The 17,694-nt window shown below is 40.5% G+C and overlaps 1 protein-coding gene across 7 annotated transcripts in view; it reads left to right on the top strand.

Annotated features, from left to right (window-relative positions):
• STARD13 (StAR related lipid transfer domain containing 13) overlaps positions 1-17,694 on the top strand; it is a 245,538-nt gene that overhangs the window by 104,471 nt on the left and 123,373 nt on the right. The gene's annotated exons all lie outside the window — the stretch shown is intronic.

The raw sequence follows: 17,694 nt of genomic DNA, 5'->3' as shown, positions 1-17,694 counted from the left end.
ACGTATGTGTGGTGTGGTTGATGTGCACTCTGATGTGTTTCTGTTTGTGTTTTTTGACACATGACCGAAGCCCTCTTTCGAATTTTTTTAAAATTTATTTTTGGCTGCGTTGGGTCTTCGTTGCTGCGCGTGGGCTTTCTCTAGTTGTGGCGAGCGGGGACTACTCTTCCTTGCGGTGCCCGGGCTTCTCATTGCGGTGGCTTCTCTTGTTGCAGAGCACGGGCTCTAGGCGCACAGGCTTCAGTAGTTGTGGCTCGCGGGCTCTAGAGCGCAGTCTCAGTAGTTGCGGCGCACGGGCTGAGTTGCTCCGCGCCATGAGAGATCTTCCCGGACCAGGGCTTGAACCCGTGTACCCTGCATTGGCAGGCGGATTCTCAACCACTGCGCCACCAGGGAAGCCCCCTCTTTTGAATTTGACAGGATGGTAAGGGGACTGTCACAAGGCATCTCACCCCTCTTAGTAATTTTTGCTATGTGCACATAGTCGTGCTACTGTCTTTCTGTACTGAATATGCTTTGTGTTTTGCTTGAAGTCACCCCTCTCCGCAGAAGCTAAGGGTCTGTCTCACTCTGTCTCTCCTTGTTTCACCATTGCTCATCTATCTTCCCCTGTTTGCTTCCTCGGAGTCACTGTTTAGGAAGTTCCTGCTTGGTCCATCTGTCTTAAATTACTACTTTGTTTACTTTCCCAGACACTTTCTCACCCAGGAATCTCCCCTCTGTTTGTCGCATGTCTTTCCTATGTGGTATGCACGTGGAGATCTGAAAGCCCCCTTTCCTCAGAAGCCCCTACAGGGCACTGTCACTCATTATAACGCTGACTCACCACTTGGTGCATGTTGCCACCTAGTCAAAGCCGGCCAGAGCCTGGTGGCCTTCTGGAACTGTTGGTGAAGCCTTCCAAATCCTACCTCCTTTAACTCAGCATTTCCAGTTACATATTAGTTTTGTAAGTTTCACAGTTCAGTAGTCTGGAGTTTTGAAAGAGGGTTACATTTTGTTTATTTTATCCACAGTTAAGGTGCTTATTGTGAGGTTATCTATCAGTTCGATCTTTGCCTTACTGATATTCGATCGATAACTTCTCGTGTTAATTCTGGCCTTCTTGGTTATGACTGTGATGGGGGAAAAAAGCTCTCCACGGGCCTCTAGTGGACATGTAGTGGAACTGCAGAAATCTTGTATTCAAATGTATGAAACTGGTGTGACCTAAAGGCCTGAGGCAATCCCAAAACATGTTCTTCATCAGATTTTTAATTTAATAGTATAATAGTGTGTTTGAAGGCATGGAAAATAAAAATGGTGAAATCAAACTCTTGGGTGACTTTAACCATAGGGTATTATCAACTTAATTGTTGCCTAATGCAACTGGAATGAGTTTCTTTGTTCATTTAGTCTCTACTTTATAACAGCAGCTGAATTTTAACTTCAAAGAATAATTGTAAATCAACTGTACCCTTAATTCATTTTTTGTCAATTTTGTCCATTTTTATCAAGATTTGAAATCTCTGATATTTTAATATTTTAAGTTTCATAACTTAAATGTTTCATCTCAAAAGAGTTGGAAATAATATGCCTCTATAAAGACATGCGAGGGAAGTAATGTTGTCCATAGGCAACCCCAGCTTTCTCCAAAGACCAGAATCCACCAGGTTTCTCTCCCAGCCTTCAGTGATTCACGAGCTTTCCATGTGCTCTTCTTGCCATGCTGCTTCCTCTTAAGCTCCCTTTGCCCAAAATAACTCCTCCCTTCCACCCCCCCCCACCTGGTGAAATTCTTCATATCCTTACAAACCCAAGTCAAATCCTATCTTTTATTTATAACTCCCCTCCACACCCCCACCTGACAGAGTTAAAAACTCCACTCTGCTATTCAGTTTTACTCTCTACTGCGTGTTCAACCGCACATTCAATTTGTTATTTTAAGTTAACTTGCAAAGTATCTGTGTTTCTGCTGCTGGGCCTTGAGCTTTTCATCAGTTAATACAGTGATGTATTTTGCAGTTTTCTCATCATCACTCTCTCTGCAGTTCCTAGCCCAGCTCCTGCACTTAGTAGAGACTGTTGGATTATTAGCTGTTCCCGTGGTGCTTGTCCTGGGTAAAACTGGGAGCTGAGAAAGCGTGCCACATCTCATCCCTGGTGTCTCTGTTTGCAACCAGCATCCTGCCTCCCTTTTGCTCCCCTTCCACTTTTCCAACTTACGTCATTTCCAACTTAAAGTGATTTTAAGGCCCTGAATTACCTTGTTCATGGTATTTGAAATGTAAACCTTATCTTGAATTTGAAATGAAATGCTTTGCCCTATGTCAAGCAAGTATGCTGGTGGGAGAGTTGTTTTGAGGGATGGAATCCTCGGCTCCAAATATAATATAATGACTGTCTCTTCTCCCTAAGAATTAGACTAACTTCATTCGTTTGGAAGGGGGCTTCCATACTGCCTTTTGGGTTAAACTTGCAAAATATTTTCAAGGTATTGACTTGGAATGTAGTTCTGGAACAAATGAGCCCTATGTTTAAATCTGTATAGAGTCGAACCTTCTGGGATCATATTTTGAGCTGTGTATGAGGACAGTGAGATTATTATGAGTTTATCACTGCAAGACAGACTTTGAGCTAGGATGGAAAGGACTGGGGATGAAACTTTGAAGAGGATTACTTTATGGGTAGCTATCTGCTGAGGGACAACTTGAGACTTCACATCAAACGCTTGAGCAAAGCTCACAGGTAGTGGATGAGACTGACTAAAAGCAACTGGCCACCATGGTGTCACTGAGGCATTTTGTGGGGCCCTTTAAGGCTATTAAAGTGGAATGGAGTTTGCTTTGTTGAAAGAGCCAACTTTGTTTTTGTTTAATAGTCTTTTGGAGTTGAGGTTCTTAATCTGGTGACCCCTTATCTCTTTAAAACTTCAGAAATTATAAGAAAAAATGTATATACATATGCCATGCATTTGGTGGGGAGAGCTTTGGAAAGATTCTTGAAAACCTAGAAAAGTTTAAGAATTACCATTTTAAGACATGATTGAAAGGTTTTATAGTATGGGTCATATTAATAGACTTTTTATCTAAATATTGCCTGAACTAGGCTGAATATTACATTTACACATATTGTCCAATTGTTTGTTTACTAAATTCTTTTTTTTTTTTTTTTTTTTTTTTGCGGTACGCGGGCCTCTCACTGTTGTGGCCTCTCCCGTTGCGGAGCACAGGCTCCGGACGCGCAGGCCTAGCGGCCATGGCTCACGGGCTTAGTTGCTCCGCGGCATGTGGGATCTTCCCGGACCAGGGCACGAACCCGTGTCTCCTGCATCGGCAGGCGGATTCTCAACCACTGCGCCACCAGGGAAGCCCACTAAATTCTTTTAATTGGATAATTGAATTAAATTTGAAAACTACTGTCTAGATAACGTAACACTTTTGGCAATAGCCAGGCACTAGCCTTTTACTAAAGACTTTCTGTACTTTTCTGAGGCAGAAGTGAAGGAATTGGAATGATTAGTTGGATTGAAAGAGTGATTTATTTTTAAAAGAAGGAAAGAGCACAAATAAAATTAATCTCTGAAAATAAGTTATTTGGAACTTGAGCAAGCCATGGGGAGCAAGTATTAACTTCAGTCATGTGGATTTCTAAATTTGTAATCAAACATTACCATTAGTCATAGAAAGATGAAAGGAAGGAATAAGATTAAACTATAGATCTAAATATTTGCAAATATAAATTATCTTGGTAAAATGATTCTAGAAGGAAGACATACTGATATAAAGGAATTTTATTTTAATTAAAGAAAAGATTTAAGAGAAGAACACAAGGCAGTATCTTATAAAACAAAAATATATCAGAGGTACTTATGCTTGAGGAAATGAAAATGCTGTGTTTAATAACCTCTAAACTCATGATACAGTGATACTTCACTTATCCAAAATTCAGTATCTTATAAAACAAAAATATATCAGAGGTACTTATGCTTGAGGAAATGAAAATGCTGTGTTTAATAATCTCTAAACTCATGATACAGTGATACGCCACTTATCCAAAATTCAGTATGTGGCAGCATCAGTTATATGGAAAAGACCTATAAACAAAGCAATGAAAACCACTGTCCTTGCAGAACCAAGGTTAAAACTGTGTATTAGCCCTGCAGTGCATTGTCTGAACTGCTGTCCTCAGATAACTCTTTTAACATCTTTCTCCAGACTCTCAGAACTGCCGATAATTGCTGGGTAATCTAGGACAAGTTGGATGACTTCCACCAAAGTCTTTTTAGTTGACTATCAGATCTTCGCTAAATTAACCTGTGGTCTGTTTTCAGAAATGAAATTCTGTAATAACCCCAAAGTGGAAAATGGATTACTAACCCTTCTCTCTCTTTGAAGTCATTGTTTACCAATCGTTTAATTTATCAGTGCTTTACAGACCAGTGATCAACACAAAATTAATTCAGTCTTAATGAGACAACCTGAGAACAAATAAGAATTATAGCAGTTAGACTCAGGGCCACATTTCTTCAGGTCACCAATGCCTTCGCTCTGTGACATTATTCATTACCAAAGAGGAATCTTGGAACGTCTTGCTGGTTGCTAAGAAAGTTCAAATGGCTGAGAATTTTTAGAGCTTTACCATATACATATTATATGGCTAGCTCACATATCGTATTCCTTCTTCATCCCTAACATAGAGAACCATGAAGAAAAGGAAACATAGAAACCCAATGGAAATGGACATGGACATTAAATATGCTGCAGGCAGCAGAAAGTACTTCTGGAAATGTTCTATATCTGCTAGTTATATATTAGCCTCATTTATAAATGCTTGTAAAGTTTTTTTTAAATCAAACATAATTTGTTTAATGTAATTTGTAACACGAATTAATTCAAAAAACATAATGAATACCTTCTAGCATCAAACACATGTGAGATGATGCAAGAAAGTAAAAAATGAATAAAACTGTTCTCAAGGATTTCACAGTTTAGTGGGAGGACATCCCACATGCAGATAAAGAGTGGTGAATACTCTAGAAGCATGAGGAGGACATGGAGGCGGGGCTGGCTTCATGGGCACACAGCCCTGCAGTTTGTGACAGGGCCCCAGGCTTAGAAGGGCCTGGCCGTTGGTTTAATATTATGCTGTTGCCATCTTGAGATTATTAATAATTTTTTAATATGGTAAAATATATATGACATTTGCCATCATAAACAATTTTAAGTATATTAAATGAACATTAAGTTTTGCAGATATATACAAACTCAGGAATTTTAAATTGTTTATTCAATAAAATAAGGAAGCATTGGTTATGGAAAAAAACGTTAAGTTTTAAATGAACACTAAAGTCAGTAATGTTTAAGTATATTCACATTGTTATACAACTGTCACCATCATCCATCTCCAGAACTCTTTTCATCTTGCAAAACTGAAACTCTGTACACATTAAATAACAACTCCCTATCTCTCCCTCCCCCCAGCACCTGGCAACCACCATTCTACTTTCTGTCTCTGTAAATTTGACTACTCTAGGTGCCTCATAGGAGTGGAAACATACAGTATTTGTCCTTTTGTGACAGGCTTATTTCATTTAGCGTATCTTCAAGCATATGTTGTAACACATCTCAGAATATCCTTCCATTTTAAGGCCGAATAATATTCCATTGTATGAATATACCACACTGTGTTTATCCACTCATACATCGATGGGCACTTGGGTTGATTCCAGTGCTGCTCCAAGCTTTGCCATTAAGTAGACACTCAGTAAATGTTGATATCCTTTGTCTTTCTTTTTGGAAATAATCACTTCCTTGATTTACCTGCCTTGCTAGTCTGAGAGCGTCCTGATGGAAAGAACCGTGCCTTATCTATCTTTGGCCCCAGCATAGTTTCTGGGCTGGTAATTTTTCAGTAAACCTGCATTTAAAAAAAATTAATGTTAAACATAATTTTCAAAAATTTTTATTGAGTTATACAATATTGTGTTAGTTTCAGGTGTACAGCAAAGTGTTTCACTTATACATATATACATATATATTCTTTTCAAATTCTTTTCCATTATAGATGATCACAATATATTGAATATAGTTCCTTGTGCTATACAGTAAATCATTATTGTTTGTATATTTTATATATAGTAATGTGTATCTGTTAATCCCAAACTGCTAATTTATCCCTCCCCTCCCCTTCCCCTTTGGTAACTAACTGTAAGATTGTCTTCTATGTCTGTGAGTCTGTTTCTGTTTGTAAATTAGTTCATTTGTATTTTATTTTAGATTCCACATATAAGTGATATCATATAACATTTGTCTATGTCTGACTTACTTCACTTAGTATGATAATCTCTAGTAGGTCAATCCATGTTGCTGCAAATGGCAATATTTCATTCTTTTTAATGGCTGAGTAATATTCCATCATATATATATATATATATATATATATATATATATATATGTATATATATACCACATCTTCTTTATACATTCACCCATTAATGGACACTTAGGTTGCTTCCATGTCTTGGCTGTTGTAAACAGTGCTGCTGTGAACATTGGGGTGCATATATCTTTTTGAATTAGAGTTTTCTCCAGATACATGCCCAGGAGTGGGATTTCTGGATCATATGGTAGCTCTATTTTTAATTTTTTGAGGAACCTCCATACTGTTTCCCATAGTTGATGCACCAATTTAAATTCCCACCAATAGTATAGGAGGGTTCCCTCTTCTCCACACCCTCTCCAGCATTTATTATTTGTAGACTTTTTGATGATGGCCATTCTGACTGGTGTGAGGTGATAACCTCATTATAGTTTTGATTTGCATTTGTCTAATAATTAGCAATGTTGAGTATCTTTTCATGTACCTGTTGGCCATCTGTATGTCTTCTTTGGAGAAATATCTGTTTAGGTCTTCTGACCATTTTTTGATTGGGTTGTTTGTTTTTTTGATATTGAGTTATGTGAACTGTTTGTCGGTCACATCACTTGCAAATATTTTCTCCCAGTCTGTATGTTGTCTTTTTTTTTTTTTTTTTTCCTGCGGTATGTGGGCCCCTCACTGTTGTGGCCTCTCCCGTTGTGGAGCACAGGCTCTGGACGCGCAGGCTCAGCGGCCATGGCTCACAGGCCCAGCCACTCCGCGACGTGTGGGATCTTCCTGGACCAGGGCACGAACCCATGTCCCCTGCATCGGCAGGTGGACTCCCAACCACTGCGCTACCAGGGAAGCCCTGTAGGTTGTCTTTTAATTTTATCATTTCCTTTGCTATGCAAAAGCTTATACATTTGTGAAAATATTTTTTTAACTCTTCCTCTTTTTTAAAAAAATAAATTTATTTATTTATTTTTGGCTGCATTGGGTCTTCGTTGCTGCACGCAGGCTTTCTCTAGTCGCGGCGAGCAGGGTCTATTCTTTGTTGTGGTGCGCAGGCTTCTCTTGTTGAGGAGCACAGGTTCTAGGCGTGCGGGCTTCAGTAGTTGCGGCATGCGGGCTCAATAGTTGTGGCTCACAGGCTCTAGAGCGCAGGCTCAGTAGTTGTGGTGCACCGGCTTAGTTACTCTGTGGCATGTGGGATCTTCCTGGACCAGGGATCAAACCCGTGTCCCCTGCATTGGCAGGCAGATTCTTAACCACTGCACCACCAGGGAAGTCCTGTGAAAATATTTTTAATGAAAGTGTTTTGTATTTGGGGCTCAGCAGCATTCTTTCCAGCTGGGCTGCATTGCCCACTCTCACTTGCTTTCTCTCTCTCTGAGATTTCCCCTTGAATCTTCCTGTTTTGGAAGAGCCATCTGATGATGGCAGTCACCCAGCACAGCAATGAGTGGAGAAGCCCTGTAGGACAGGTTTCACCATGACTTGGATGGCTCTGTGGCCTACCACTCCTCACAAATGTCACTGTATGCTCTCAGCAGCCACACTGGCTTCTCATCCAGAACGTAAGTGGTTCTTGGTCAAGTGGCACATTTGGCAGGAGCAGGCTGGATGGAGAGGGATTTTTGGTTTTGTTTTTATAATTAATTAATTAATTAATTTTTGGCTGTGTTGGGTCTTCGTTTCTGTGCGAGGGCTTTCTCTAGTTGCGGCAAGCGGGGGCCACTCTTCATCGCGGTCCGTGGGCCTCTCACTGTCGCGGCCTCTCTTGTTGCGGAGCACAGGCTCCGGACACGCAGGCTCAGTAGTTGTGGCTCAGGGGCCTAGTTGCTCCGCGGCATGTGGGATCCTCCCAGACCAGGGCTGGAACCCGTGTCCCCTGCATCAGCAGGCAGATTCTCAATCACTGCGCCACCAGGGAAGCCCTGGAGAGGGTTTTTGAAGGCACCGTGGAGGCAGGCAGCAGGAGGCTCTGAAGTCCCAAGGGTGGGAAAGTTTCCAGTTGGCCCTCCCCTCCCCAAATTTTTTGTCAGTACTCAGTTTGCACGTCACCAAAAACAATGAACTGGGGAGATGGGAGGTGTCTTTTCAACTCTCGTGTCCCGTGGGCTATGATGGATGGAATACAGTCAAATATTACCAACCATGTTCTTCATCCCAAGAAGCTATCCACTTCATCTCTGGTTTTGGAATGGCCTGCATTCAAATACTTTAGGGAAACGATGCTCTGCATTCCTTTGAAGACACCTAGAAAGTGATATTTCTCTGCTTCCTGTAGTCTTCCAGTCCCGCAGTTTTTCAATCATGTCTAACCCATGAAGTAACCACATCTCCAAAGTGATGAAACTGACCTCAAATATGAGGACAATTATCATGTCCAAGCATCATGGCTCCAAACTCTGACTTTTCCATGGTCAACAGAACAGAGTGTCACTAGGTTTGGTGTATATTAAAAAAAAAAAATCGTGATATGTTACAAAGTGAATGGTCAGATGTTACCTAGAGGTCACTGTGTAGAGGGTTTGCTGAGGATTGAAATAGAAGATGAACCTTTACTGGTTTGTTTTGTAGAAGTTATGCTAATATTAGCCTTGTGGGGTATAGATGGGCTAGGAAAAATGAAGGCCGTGCCTCAAGCTTGGGCACTTTAGCACACATATGTCTGCTGATGAAGCATGTGGTCTTTCATGGAAGAGTCCTTAAGTGAAAGCAAGATTTCACCAATCAGAGACTAGCAGGCTCAGCTCTAGGTGCCCATTTCCCCCTCCAATACTAATTCTATTCCTGAATTCTCTGATGCAGTCACTTCTGAGTTGGGTGAAGCGTTTTCTTGTTCTCTAAATAGAGCGATGTTTCGTGTGCCTTCGGAGAAAAACTACAGTTAGAATCGAATGCTTCCAAAGGATTTGAACAAGGTTTAGTTTCCCTGTATACCAGCCTCTTTCCTGATTATTGTACACATTTTTCATATGAGATCAATAGCACCTGAATCTCTTGACAGTAAAGGCCACCTTAAAACTCAAAATATGTGTGGTATTTTAAAGAGCATCCTAGTTGTTTTAAAAACACAAACAATGTACAGCACTGCGAATGTTTGGTCTTAGCTACCATTACAAGAGAAGGGAGGGTGTGTGTGTGTGTGTGTGTGTGTGTGTGTGTGTGTGTGTGTGTAAGGTGATGGAAAAGAAAGTCTGGGACTCATTTAAAACTAGGGTTTTTAATAAGTTCTGAAGTCACTGAAGGTTGTAGCTGGCTGAGGTAGTTATCACTCAGTGCTGATGTTCCTGGGTTAGGATTATTGGGAGCATTATAGTAGAGTAGCTAATCTTTTGTGGCCAGTACTGCTTGCCTGTGTTGATAAGTATGGTTAACAACTGCAGAAGCCAAATACATAGGCAAATGCCTCATAGCTGCCAGGAATGCTCATGGCCACCCATGCATCACAGCAAAATGAGAAACAAGTTCAGGATCCTAGTATGCCTGAGCCTTTTAGATAAGTATGCCTCCCAGTTTGGTTTTGAAGTTGGTTTCAATCAAATCATGTAGAGCTCTTGTTAGAAAGCAGTCAGATATGAGCAAAAAAGTAAGAATGTGATTTTGGTTTGCAAGGTTGTAAAAAAGATGCTGCTCATGATAATTTCAGAATCTACTTTAGGTCTGCTTTTGTTCTGAAAATTCAAAGTGAACTTTAAAAAGATCTGAGACTTTTATTTTTTTTAGAAATTTCATTGCATTAAAATGCACATGCATCAAAAGCTGCATAATCCAATTTTTTATGGCAACCCTGAATAAAAGTCCAAACTCTAGGCTACATACAAATTGAGCGCAATGATAGGTGACATAATCTTCAAAAACGGTGGAAGAAATCCAGTTTAGAAAGTGATCAGCCTGACCTGTCATGTGACCAGGGGCTTTGTTCCTCCAACTGCAGCTTCATTGTTGCTGCCATTAGCATCATAATTAAAGCAGGCCTCTGTGTTTCACCCAGGGATTCTGGATTTTTCCACCCAGAATTAAAGATAACACCATCTAAAATGTAAACCAGTATAATAAGGTCAAGGGTTAGTAAACAGTAGGAGTGAAAGGAATAGACAAGCATGGGATTAGGGTAGACAATCCTGAAGCATACTGGTACCAGTTTCCAAGAGGCAAATCCATTCTTGCAGAATTGTCATGTACACTATGTGTGAAGTTGGCATCGCCCCAGCAGGTAGTGTATACTTTCTGCCCTCCTGTTGACTTTCTCTGGTCTCAGCTGCTGAATGCCAGAACTTCATATACCTTTCCTACCACAAGAGTGCCAAAGTAGGTTCCATTTCTTGGCAACAGAAACCACAAGCCAGCTCTCCAGAGCCTCAGATTTGTAGGAAAGATGTTGCTATGATAAAGATTCTTTTTTTTTTTTTTCATAGCTTAAATCCTTCTGAGCCTGCTTTTGTGAACAAAGTTATTCTTGCACCACATGATTTTGTTTTCTCCATTTTCAATACAACTTTTCAATGCACAGTCGACTTTTTGCTGACAAGATTTTCCCCCCTATTACTTCCTCTTTTTTTCTAGGTAATGTAAACCAAAAGTTTATAACTTGGAATTTTACAAATATTGAAGTAGAAATCCTACATGTACAGTGGAACATCACATAGATAAGGCAGTGCTGACATTTTTAAACTGTACCTGATGTGGAATTAAGTTCTTATCATTTGAATTCCAGGTACAGTTGTCATTACTCCTTCGGTTCATTCAGGGCCCAACTGCTGCAGATGTGCAGTCAGACTTTTATTATGTAATCTTTTCAGATAAAGAAAGTTAAAAAAAAAAAATCAGAGTCAGTAATCCAAGTAGCCAAGCCAATTACCTTGATTTGCTTCAAAATGAGAATATATCAGAGATGTGGGTAGATTGCTTCCACCTGAAAACATAACAGCTTCCCAAAACTTTCCATGTTAAGACTTACTAACAACAAAGAAAAAATTCGTAATTTTATAATGAAAAGTAACTTTTCCCCAGAAAAAGAAAAGGGATTAATGGTAGTAGAAATTATCTGTCTATCTATGTATGTATATCTATATCTATATATTTTTTTACCTGTTTAGGAATATTAAATGCTAGAAAAGGGATTTGGGGAGAGTTTGTTTTTAGAGCACAATATAGACTCGGGTGTGTTTGGTTTCCAACATTACGTGGAATATTTGCTACTGAAATTGTGTTGGAGACACACACAGTATCCTGAGAACCTGAAAACCACAAGTTACAACTTGAAAATGGGCTCCATGACCCCAGAGACCGTGGGAAGTCACAGAGCCCTCACTGTGCACGCCTGCTCCTGCCCGTGCCTGTCTGCAGGACCCCTGCAAACGAGCACGCGTTGCTGCTTGCTTATGCTCCAGGGCACGTGCACCCAAGCAACTCAATATTCAGATCTGAAAGTTCGACATTTCCATTGCCGTAAGTAAGAGAAACTCAACAGTAGAAGGTGGTATTTATTTTCTGCTTAAAATGCAGTAGAAAAAAGGCAGGCATACTCCAGATACCTGGTGCACGTTAGAAGGACAGTCTGTCACCTGCAGCAAGTAAAGGAATTGAATTCCACTCAATTAATTTTTTAACTTACGAGTTTGTGTTTTCACTCATTCATCCATCGGTTTTTCCATACTGCCCAGGATGTAAAACTATTGGAGAGGAACAGAAGGGACAGATCTGTCAAGTGACCCATCCAGAAAAGCACAGGCGTGTTTCTGACTCCATTCTGGGGCAGTGCTACTTCTTTGGTCTGGCCTCCCTGGTACCAGACTTTTGACTAAATAGTCACTGGGGTTCCATTGGATTAAGCCTAGTAGCTTTCTCATTGGTTCATCTGAATATCTCCAAGACTGTTAAGTGAGCAAAATAAGTCTTTGGATTAATACATATAATACGATTCTATTTATGTAAGAATAATTATCTCATGGGTGTGCAATATGAGTGTATGTATATATATGTAGAAACATGTGTGTATATTTTACACATATAAAATATGTGTATTTATATATTACATATACATAAAAAGTTATACATATGTATTACATATATATATAAAGTTTGGAAAATAGACACTAAACTATTAATAGTGATTACCTCCAGTGAGGGAAGTAGAATTAGGAGTTGGGGATATAAAAGAGACTTTGTTGGAATTTTTTAAATGAGCATTATTTGGTGTAATTAAAATGTTTTAAAGAAAAAAATATTTAAAGTTTATTTTTATTAGTTATTAAAATGTATTAGATAGTCTTTGATTTTACTTTGTGAGGATAACAAAAATTTACTAAAAGCAAATGAACCTATTCTGCAGGATGAGACCTATATTTTCATATTTATAATTATATTTATAGCATAAAGCAAATAATGTGTAGTACATTTCTGATGTGGTTTTTCTAGTTTCTTTTTGCCAAGAAATTGGTGAATTACTTAGAATTCAAGATCTAAACCAGATATGACCAAAAGAAATGTCTTTGTCCTGGGCTTTTTGGTCAAGAAAACTTTGAAATTTTGCTGACCTGTGGGTTCCATGCCCCATGCTGTCTTTATTAGTGAACAAAAATGGTCAGATTGGTCCTGCACAACTCCTTGATTCCTTTTTGCCTGATAATGGTAGCCAGAGAAGAACTTTTGAGGCAAAAGAGGGTCAACTACTCTCCCCCAAACCTCATAACCAAGTCATATTGATAACCCAACGTAGGACCAAATTCTGTCAGGTATATAGACATTTATTAACAAGCAAACACCCCTCCCCCAACATAAATCGATTCATGTAACCTGTGTGCAAGCTTCAAGGAGTCCCAGCTCTTCGCTTTCCTTTGAGATGCTCAACCACAGCCTTACATGAAAGATTAAAAAGAGGCTTGAGGCAAACACCCAGATTCCAAAAACAGATTGTCTCACCCTTAGAACCTGCATCAGGCAAGCAGAATCTTCTAGAAGTCATGGCTGTGGAAGTGAACTAAAATTATCAAATTGGTAGTGCACAACTCTTAGGTTCTTTTTGGTAAATAAGGGTGGCCAAAGAGGCAAGTTTTGAGTTAAAAGAGGATCAACTACTGCTCTCAGTAAAACCTTGTAACCAAATCATACTGATTACATGTGTAGGACTATTTAGGGATTTAGACTAGGGCATTATCACCAGAGGTGCAGGTAAAGGTCTTACTGGATTTTTACACTGAAATTTGAGCCAGTCTGTGCTTTTGAACACCTTAAGTCCACCAAGCATGCTAGGCAACGTAACAGTTTTCACCAGTTGAAACCCATTTTTGACACTCTGAATGGTAGCTGGAGATTGTTGATGGAGAGATGGTACCAGCAGCGTTTGTAACAGCCAATTCTGAAGTTCAGGCTCCCTGTTTAGAAAGCCAGCTAGATTGTCTCAGACTTTGAATGCTTCATCAGACACTAGCAGCACCGGGGTTATAGCTTTACCTAAGTAACACACATGTAACATCAACCATATATACTCAAGTGCTTTAAAGTAAATTACAGATGAGTACTGCAATTAGCTCTTCTTACAGAGGATTCTGTTTCTTGAATTGCAATTAATCAGATTCAACCCTTTAAGTGTAGTTGTATTCACCTATATTTTTAAATTCTCACTATGGAATGATAGATAACACCTATTGAATGTTTATGCCATGCTCTGTTCCCAGCATTTTACGTATATTAACCCACGTAATCTTCACAACACCCCCTAAGAGTTGTACTATTGTTATCCATTTAACAAGGAGGGATCTCAAGTAACTTGTCCATGCGCACACAGCTTGTACCTGGCAGAGTCAAGATTAGAACCCAGGCATCTGGGACACATGAAGTTCAGTTTTTTCACTGCATGGAAGAGAGAAAATACTCTAGACCATGAAGCCATACTGCCCTCACCAGCTGCGAGATCCTACTTTTAATTTGCTTTGCACAAATTCTGCACACGAGGCAAATTGTCTGTATGTTAAGTTAGAAAGGCTCTTCCCGTGATGTGCTGCATTCCTCTTTAGAGAGTCCCCAGTTTCTCAGTATGTTTTCCTCTCTACAGAGCTGATGAGGAACGTTTAATCATCAGGCCTGGCTGTGTGCAAAAAAGAAAACAAAATCCCCGAGGAGCCATATTCATTCCCTTTTGGATCAATGCGGTGCCCTTTCAAACAACACACAGCTGCCTTAGACCCCAGGGTCTGCTGTTGGAGTTTTCACAGCCCTTCTGTGAGGCTGGACTTGACTTCTTGTATGTGATCATTAAAGATGTCTGTGGTTGAAAAGAAGGGAGTTGATGATCGAAGTATCAGCCCCTAGCTTAAGGGTTACAAGACTGGGGGCCAGCAGATCAGTCCTAATTACTATTGCTGTGTTTCATGTACGCACTTGCACTGTACTTACACCTGGGCACGGATATTGCTTGTGATGCTTAGCTGACTTCTTATGCCCAGGGTTTGATAAAAATGGGAAGCTTCAGATGTCGTGCCGCTTGCTTTGCCAGCTGGTATAATCCTTAAAAACATGTTTGTCCAAAACATGGATGGTGTTCCTTTTCAATTAGTGTTATGCCCAAGCACATGGGTATCGGGCTTTTGACCATAAACATGGGCTGGGGTGGAGGATTAGGCAGGTTTCTGGCATCTTCAAGTTGATGGTTGTGAGCAAAGCTGACACATACATATGGGTCATATGTCATACAGCGCACAGCCCTAGGTTGACCTGGTTCAGGTGCCAGTTTGAAAGCAAAATCCAAATCCTGAGGTCCCCACCCAGTACTCATTCCAGTCCCCAGTATTTTCCTTCTTTTGCCATAAATTCACTCCTTGCCTACAACTTCTCTCTCTTCTCCACATATTCCTTTACCACTGACAATCTGGTGCCTATCACCAGCCTACATCAGCTTACATCAGCTTTCCTGTAACTGCATATATATTTTAAATGCCTGCACATAGAAGTTCATTATATGAATGTACCTTAATTTATTTGTAAGTTCCTTATTGGTGGGCACTAGGTAGTTTGCAATCTTTGGCGATTACAAACAATGCTGAAATTAAAACTTGTATTTGTTTGTACATCTGTCTGCAAATATCTCCAGGAAAAATTGCTTAAAGGAGGATTTGCTTTGACTCTCCTAGCTATGCAGCTGCCTCTAGCACCCTTCCTTTTTTTACCCTCATCCTCCAAGTTCCAGTATTTATGACCTCTGGCTTAAATTATTACAATAGACTCCTAAGTGGGTCAGTCTGCCTACTCTCTCCTTTATAGTCCATCCTAAATATATGGTTTCTAGATCTCACTGCTCAGATTATGTTACACTTATGCTCAAAAACTTCCAAAGGCTCATGATTGCTGATTGAACTTAGTGTTAACTCCCCACACCCCTTCCCAGCATTCAAGACCACACCCCAGTATGGTTCCTCCTTGTTGCTGGAGTCTCATACCCCATGATTCTCCCACATGTTCCCTATGCTTCAGCAGAACCAGGTGGTTCACTGTTTCTGGAGCTTGCCTTGCTCCTGTCTCTGTGCCTTCGAGCTCACTCTTTACTGTAGGAGTGTCCTTCTCTTTGAAGTGTCCTCCCTCATCTCTGCCCAAGCAAATCCTTCCCAAACTTTAATGCTACCACCCCTAGTCATGTTTTCTGGATTCTCCCAGCCCCATTCCCTAAACTAGATGTGACCTTTCGGCCTTGAGCCCCAGAGCTGCACCCTTCCTCTCCCCCGCTCTTCTCATATCCTGTTTTGGATTGTAATATACTTCATGCCCTGGTAAACCTGCTGCTGGAGGCATGTACCTGAGGTGCCTAGTAGAATGCCTTGCACATTGTACATTTAAAAGAGTATTCATCAGATTAGATCTTCGCAGTTGGCAAATTCTCTTACCCCAAGTTGGTATCATTCTTCAGTTTGTGGGAAAGAGATCATACACCCAAAGACATTATGAGAGTACATGAACTTTGCAGTGTATTCAGTCGAGAACTCAGAAACGCACTGGCAGTGAGGAAGCAGCCCGTGTAGGAGGAGGAGCACATCTCATCCGCCTTTCCTTACCGTTGGTGGTGTCCACAGCTTCCCTTGACACAGCCCATTTGGTGTCCACAGCTTCCCTTGACACAGCCCACGTGGAACAGGGTTCCCCTCTGGATTTGGAGAGCTTCCTTCTTGCCAGCCACAGCAAACAAGGACTTGCATCCCCTGTTAGGAAGAATTCACCCTAACAACCCCTGTACTTTCATTAAAGGGGTGTTTACCAACGACATCCTGGTTCTTGACTCATGTTCATTGTCAGCAGATGACATTCTCATGGGAGGAAGTGAAGAAGGGGAGATGCTTAGGGGTGAGTGTAGAAAGATGGACCAGATCAGGGGTCCACAAACGAAGCTCCTCTCTTTCCAGTGACCCAGAAAGCCTCTTTCCCCACAAAGCCCAACCTCACATTTGACAAAACTGGAAGGACACACAGGTAGTCTCAGCCTTGAAGAATCTGATTTTCCAACTTCAACCTTGGGCTTCTCATAATCATCTACAGTTCCTCCTTTACAGTGAATGGCTCTATCTAGTTCGGTTTCTCATTTATTCAACAGACACCAATTGTGTATGTCCCTGCTCTTAAGGGACTCACAGACAAATGACAGATGACAGTTCCAGGATTCTTTTGTGAAAATGTGGAAGGAGAACTAAGGTTTCAGACTTATTACTCAACCCCACTCTGACCTGTGCTCACCATGTATGCCCTCACGATAGAGTTCAGATGTTCAAAATCTGTTACTGTTATCCTCAGCATGCACTTTATACCCTGTGCGTTATTCCCAGAATTTTTTATCTTTAGCTTTCCTTATCACAGGCAGTGGTATTTTGTTTGGTACCATCCTTTGCCAGATTAAATATTTATGCTTATTTAATATTCTCTCTGTTGTTGAAAAGAACAATACAAAAGTTGAATAATAACAACACAGTATTTTATCATCTTAATTTAATTTTGAAATCACCTGTCAGGTCTCCAGAGCTTTACTCTGTGCTTTTCATGTTCGAGGACACTGTTCAAGAAACAAAACTGAGACTTGAATCCAGTCTTCTGACTCTGGATCCTAGTGCAGACTTCAAATCCTTAGCCTGGTTTTAGTAGCACTCACGTAGCTATTTGCAATAAATGTGCAGCCTTTCTACCTGATAAGGCTTGACTACTGTTGACTGTGCAGAATATGTAAGCCGAAAAACGCACCCTGTGTTCTAAAGATTTACAAAGCAGACTGGTGTTACACAGTCAGCTCTACTTGGTAGAGCAGTCTTCTCTCATCTAGAACCTGAAGTGCATCCCATACCTTCTCTTGATTCACCAAGTTCATCGGTA

This window comes from Kogia breviceps, chromosome 16 (assembly GCF_026419965.1).
Source record: "Kogia breviceps isolate mKogBre1 chromosome 16, mKogBre1 haplotype 1, whole genome shotgun sequence".
NCBI classification, from domain to species: domain Eukaryota; kingdom Metazoa; phylum Chordata; class Mammalia; order Artiodactyla; family Physeteridae; genus Kogia; species Kogia breviceps.
Note: the sequence above shows the minus strand (reverse complement) of the source record. Positions and strands in the feature narration are given on the sequence as shown.